Source organism: Cricetulus griseus, chromosome 5, assembly GCF_003668045.3.
Source record: "Cricetulus griseus strain 17A/GY chromosome 5, alternate assembly CriGri-PICRH-1.0, whole genome shotgun sequence".
Taxonomy (NCBI): Eukaryota; Metazoa; Chordata; class Mammalia; order Rodentia; family Cricetidae; genus Cricetulus; species Cricetulus griseus.
The window spans coordinates 88,576,760-88,583,717 of NC_048598.1; positions in this window are offsets into that span (position 1 = coordinate 88,576,760).

The window sequence follows — 6,958 nt, forward strand, 5'->3', positions numbered from 1 at the left end:
GGAAAGATGGGTCAGTGGCTTAGAGCACCGACTACCTTCCAGAGGACAGGAGTTCAATTACCAGCACCTACATGGCAGCTCACAACAGTCTGTAATGCCAGGATCTGACGCCCTCACACAGACATACATGCAGACAAAACACCAATGCACATAAAATAAATTATTTAAAAAATTATGATACTCTTATCTGGGTGGTGGTACCAGTACTCTGGAGGCAGAGACAATCTGATCTCTATGAGTTCAAAGCCAGCCTGGTCTACAAAGTGAGTTCCAAGACAGCCAAGGCTACAGAGAGAAACCCTGTCTGGAAAAACAACAAAACAAAACAAAACAAATTATGATATTCTTTAACCCATTTAACACAAGTCTAGTGTGGAAATAATTCCAACTGGGGCAGAACTTTAGGTAACCCCAAATCACTGCCTTATTATTAAGATAAACAAGATACAGGATGTCATTGGATAAATTAAGGTATATGAAACAACACAGTGCCAGCAAGTCACTGAAAATGATGATCTCAGGACTGAAATCCCATTGGGTGCTCTTCCAGAGGGCACTGAAGATTCTAAGCACCAGTGGTGGCTGACCATTGTAATTCCCATTCCAGAAGATCAAATGTTCTCTTCTGGCATCTGGGAGTACCAGGCACCCACATAGTCCATATACATACACTCAAATGCATAAAACAAAACGTAAGAGAACAATAAAAAATCATCTCTGAGAATGCTTCATGACATGGAACACACATGGAAAATGTCAATGACTGGTATTTATGCAACACTCACTGTGTGCCAGCTCTGGTGAAGGCTTTCCTACACCTCCAAGATCTGGGAAGGATTCCTACACCTCCAAGAGGCAAGTATTGTGCTTATTCTTCTAAAAGTGTGACTGGGAGAAGGAAGTTGCCCGAGGCTAACTAGATTGCTAATGCATAAATATAGAGACTCAGAGTTTATCCAAAGGGTAAAAGCAGCAGGGCCTGGATTTGAATTAAGTTTATAGTAGTCTAGACTCCAACCTCCTAACCCTCATGCTCCTAACTGCTTACCACAATAGTAGTGAGTGAATTAAATAAAATAATTAAAAATTGCATTATAACACTGCACAAACACAGAAGTCCCAACACACAGTACTCTTAGGGAGCTGGATGTGGTGTGGCCAGTGCCTGTGTCCCCAGCATTTTGGAAACAGAGGCACTAGCATCGGGAATTGAAGGTCAGCCTTGATTACACAGTGAGTTTGAAGCCAACCTGAGCTATGAGACTCTCTCTCTCTCCCCTTCCCTCTCCCCCCCTCTCTCTCTGTGTGTGTCCTCTCTCCTCTCTCTCTCTCCCTCTCTCAAAAAGCATATTCCCATATCTTTAGTATAGTATCTCTCAGTAACACAATTAGACAAAACATTACACACAAATCAATTTTACTACAAAAAAAGGTGTTACTCACAGCATTATTTACTGTAGTGAGACCTTGAAAGCGGCTCAGCTGTCAATGATTACTGGATTCATTCAATTATGAAATGATGTCCTCTCTCTCTCTCTCTCTCTCTCTCTCTCTCTCTCTCTCTCTTCTATCTCTCTCTCTGTGACAGGGTTTCTCTGTGTAGCTTTGTAGACCAGACGGGCCTCGAACTCACAGAGATCCATCTGCCTCTGCCTCCTGTGCACCATCACCGCCCAGCATGAAATGTTTTCAATAGCTTATGGACATTGAAAATGAAATTACAAAGCCCCACAATCCTGCTATGTGGAAAACCTGGGTATAAAATGATAAGTAATTGTGCATAATGTTTTAGAGACATCATTTCGTTATTCCGCAGGGCAAGGGAGTATGCAGTAACCTCAGAAGGATGGTCAAATTTTAAATTTTGAATGCTAAACTTTCAATGTTTTAAGATTATTTAAATGTTCTGGACTTCCACAATGTTTTCTTATTTCTTGTATAATCTAGTAATAAAAATAATTCCATGGAGTTAGGGTTCGGTTTCAAAATTAGCATGGAACACATGGAACTCTCGTTGGCTTTTTTTAGAGTGCCTTCTATTTTGTCTCATTTCACTGTCAGAACTCCCTAGTGAGAATAAGCCCCTCTTTCTCTCTGCTTTACCAAAAGGAAAGTAAGGGTAGAGAGTGAATGAGTTACTCGGTTATTCCAGCAAATGGCTAACAACTCTGCAACAAGAACCTGTACTAGCACTCCCTCCCAGTGCTCCAGCCTCTAATATACTGATTTCCTTATGTAAAGGGTTACTGGAGAATACAAGCCGCTATTATGAAGATCCCTAAGATCTAAGTTCCCACTGTGGGTTTTTTCCAGTGGGCAAGCCTGTAGGCACAAAACATGCACTATTCATACTCTCTGGGGGACACCAAGGTCTGAAGCATTCTCCTGCCTTTCTCCCAGCCCCTTAGATACATTGCAACCTGTGATGATTGTTTTCTTGTCCTGCCACGTCCTGCAGCCGCCTTTCTCAGCTCCAAATAAACACACTGATGCTATATTAATTATAAAACTGTTGGTCGATGACTAGAGCTTCTTATTGGCTAGCTCTGTCTTAATTATTAACCCATTTCTATAAATCTAAGTATTTCCACGTGGTCTTATCTTACTGGAGAAGGGTCCGGACCTGCTACTCCTTTGTGGTCTACATGGCGACTCTTTCTTCCTGCCTTTCCCAGAATTCTCCTAGTTTCCTAGCCCCACCTATACTTCCTGCCTGGCCAATCAGTGTTTTATTAGTCAACCAATAAGAGAAACATATACACAGAAGAACATCCCCTATCAGCAACCTTTGTACCCAAAAGCAGATTTCCTGGGAACATCCCCTGTCCTTGGATGGAGGGAGAAGCCTGGGTCCCATCCCCAGCACAAAACAATAACAACAAAATAGAGCTTATTTTTTTTGGGGGGGGGTTCCAGTCATAATTAGGAAAAAGCCTTCATGAATGAGATAAGTGCTTACTGATCCCCTCTACCATGTGGAGTTCTGTTGAAGATACCATTTTGAATGAGTCTCTGGGACCTTGACCTTGACTTCCCAGGTCCCAGACCATGAGTAACAAATGCTTAGAAATAATCTTATCTAAGGCATTCAGGTACAGACCAAGACAAGTAACACCTCACAGCTCCCCACCCCAGTATGCACTCGACCTCACCCCTACCCTCCACTCATCTGCTAATGTGGCTGTTTCTCCTGGGATACCAAGGGGCAGTTAGGAACCCCTACCTCCCCCACCTTTCCACCCTACCCCCCACCCCTGCCTGACCAGGGGTTAGGGAAGACTTTTTGAGCTATAACTCTTTAATTTTTCTCAGACCCACTTAAAACCATTCACTGGTTATCTATTTAGTGCCCCTGGTGACTCATCTGTGCTCTTACCATCCTGGAGCCTAAATTGTCCTGTTCAGTGCAAAGGCCACTTAGTAATGATGTGATAGGACAAAACAGATATTCTCAGAATGCATGAATAATAAGAAGTCTGTTGGTGTGAAATTTCACTAAGTGAAAAGCCAGGGCTCAGATTCCCAAGAGCCAAAGACAACCTTCAAATACCTCCCATTGTTTTCCTCCCAGCAATTGAGTCCCACAGAATCTGGCTTCCACTCTTCTTCCCTCAATCCCTCTCTCTTCCCACCCATCTATATTTTTCTGTTTCTTCTCTCCCTGTCCTCCTTTCTGTTTCCTTCTTTTTCAGAGAGTGGTTAGTAACCACTAAGAGACAGCCCTAAGCCGGGTGCTATAGGCTGGGTCCTCCTTCCTATCCACTCTGTTCCTTAGGGTGCTGTTAGTACTCTGACATTGTACAGGGCCCAATCCTTCCCTGGGCCCCTCCAGGCACTGCTCTTGCACAGGCACCACTGGTCTGTGGGTAACCTTCTGTGACTAAGCCCTGAGCTCAGGACATCCTGAGAGTGAAGGCTTTCCCGAGGCCCCAGCTGTGGCCATGCACTTATTGTCATAGCTGGCCAGCTATGTGTGTTTGTTTTATAAAATTGAATGGTGACAACTTCAGGCTTTTCTGCCTTGTTTTCAATCCCAGGAGTCTTATTAACAGGTCAGGCCCTAGCTGGACTGCTCCCTCAGGACTTCGGATTCAAGCAGACATTGGATCTTTGGGTGTCCTGGACTTCTGAGCCTCCTGTAAACTCCAGGACAGGAGTCAGTGCTAGGCTGGGGCACCCAGGATGAATCCAGCATCACCCTCCACAGGCTCATCACCCAGTGATGAAAAAGTTCTCATTCATTACTCTCAGGAGATAGCTGAAGATGTGGGCAAAGAGTCCTAAATCCTGACTCTTAGTGATGGGAGGCCCTTTTACTGTGTTTTCAGACAGAAGTACTCCATCTCCTTGTAAAAGAGGGCCACCCTGCCGGATAAGCTCCAGGAGCTATGAGCTCACTCAGGAAAGCAGGGGCTTCTTTTGTTTTACGATAGAGGTTAGAGGTGGTGATGGTGGGAGGGGATGCTGAGCTTCCTTTCCCATTCTGTCAGTAGTGCGGGCGACTTCAGGGATGTGATCTGAGTTGGAAGGGGTAAGGTGTATATGGAAGAAAGCATGGAAAGTGGGCAAAGAGCAGTGTCTCCAAGCTGTCTGTTCTCTAGAGGTTTGCGTAGGGCCACAATCTGGTGGCCCATTTCTTTCTCTTTTTTTCTTAAGACAGGGTTTTTTTCTGTGTAGTAGTCCTGGCTGTCCTGGAACTCACTCTGTAGACTAGGCTGGTCTTGAACTCACTGAGATTCACCTGCCTGTGCCTCCCAAGTGCTGGGATTAATTATTTCTAAGACCCCCTAGGACCTCAGGGTCAGCACCAGAGTGTTAGGAGCCGTTACAAGCTGTGAGCATGCGCACTAGGTAACTTTGTAACTTTCCAGCCCTTAGTCTCCGCCCCTCCCGTGACGTCATATGGTCCGATCAGCTTATGTCATATGGTCCGACGAGCTTCAGCCAGTCAGAGAGTAACAGTCTGAGGCGACGGTTGCCAGCCTATATAAGGAGGGGTTTTGGGGAGTTCAGAGTCTCTGCTCTATAAGCTGATGCTCTCTCTCTCAAGACGCAGTAAAGCTTTACTGCAGAAGGATCCTGAGGAGTGTCCCCGTGTCGTTTTTGCTGGCGAGACGGGCGGGACATCTGGAGCCGTTACAAGCTGGTGCGTATGTAAGGAGCCGTTACAAGCTGTGAGCATGCGCACTAGGTAACTTTGTAACAGCTCCTAACACCAGAGCGCTGCTGTGTTTTCACTGTTGCAGGTCTGGTCTCATAGCTTTCTCTGGGACTGGACACGTGACCAAAGCATCCATGTCATCTCCACCTGCTTCTCCCCAGGAAGCTCAGAGTCAGAGCTAAATCTATCTTCTTCCTCCACCTGCTGACAGACCTAACTCTTGATGAAGCACTCACCTGTGTAATGTGGTGGTGGGGTGGGGCAGTGAGACTGGTGGAGAGGGTTCCTATCCCCCAGCTCCCCTCCATGGGGGGAGTCTCCACAGCATCTATGCCACTTTAAGCACAGCGCTCTGCCTTGCAGCCAACAGCTTGCCTCACACCTCAGGAGGGAGTGCTAATGAGAAGACACAGGGAAGGGCTATGCCTGCTTGGGGGTTCTCACATTTGTTCCAAGAGCACACCTTCTTTGGGGTAGGGTGAGAGTACTAATAGAGTGTGTACCTACTAACCAAATGCCTAGGCAAGCACCTCTAAAGCAAAGACCACTGGGTAGGGCACATACAGCTACCAACTCCACAGCATGATGAGCATGGGTCCACCACCCATGCCAAGTTAGTGCTGGGGCCATGCAGATTCGAAGACAGGAATGTGCATTTCCCATGGCACCTGTGGAGGGCACTGGTCAGGCACACACCCTCTGGAGCATCCCAGTTGGGGCACACAGGTGCAAAGCAAGGCCCTGCCCATGGAAGGAAGAAAGTGCAGAAAACCCAGACGCATCCAGACAAGAAGCAAGGTGGGAGACTGATGGGAAATGTACTGTGTATGTTTATCTTATTGATTGTTAAATAAAATACTGTTTGGCCAATGAGACAGCAAGTAGACGGGACTAGGAGTCAAAGAGGATTCTGGGAAATGTAGTAGAGAAGTGGTGATCCAGGCAGGAAGTGACATAGCAAGGAGACTCATATTTAAGCGAAGGAGAAACAGGAAGGGTCCCTTTTTTTCCCCTCCGCTCCTGCTCCAGCGGCACAATGTGATCCACTGGCAAGGAGGGACGCCAATAAGGCATCCGATAAGATAAGTCTTATAAAATATATAGGTTTATGATAGTTAAGACTGAGCTAACAGATGAGAATCCTAGTCATTGGCCAAACAGCTTTGAACCTAATACAAGTTTCTGTGTATTCATTTGGGCCTAACTCAGGCAGGCGGTTGGCGTAAAGCTCACACGTGGCAGTGGGGCTCAGGCGGCATTTGGCAGAAAGATTTATCGTAACAGGAGACATAGTGTTCCTCAACTTCAGCAGCTTTATTACCGTCCATTTTCCCCAGAGCAGTAGAGAAGGGTTCTCTTGTCAAGCTGAAATACTGTGGAGATACCTTTTCCCCAGACTCTTGTGTCACATCCCTCTTCCTTCTTACAAGCCAGAATAGAGAGACCCAGGAGTCCTCCATTCACAATGTCCATAAATGCTCACCCAGGGCCTCTGTGTTACCCAACAACAGATGCAGAAGTCACAGGCAACAGGACTACAAAGAAGAAGGAAGATGACCCCTGTCTGGAAGGCAGTGTGTGGGAGATGAGACAGGTGGGACAGTGGCACCAGGAAATAAAGGCTGTCATGTTGAACTCTCAAGGGGACTTGGTCCTTGTGACCAGGAACTGGGGAAACATCAGGACTTTGTTGAACATCCCTTTTGGTTTTGCTGAAGGGACATGGCAAAGGGGTACACTGGAACCATAGGGAGAGAGAAGAAGGGGGAGGAGCAAGAACAAGTAATATGTGGTGTG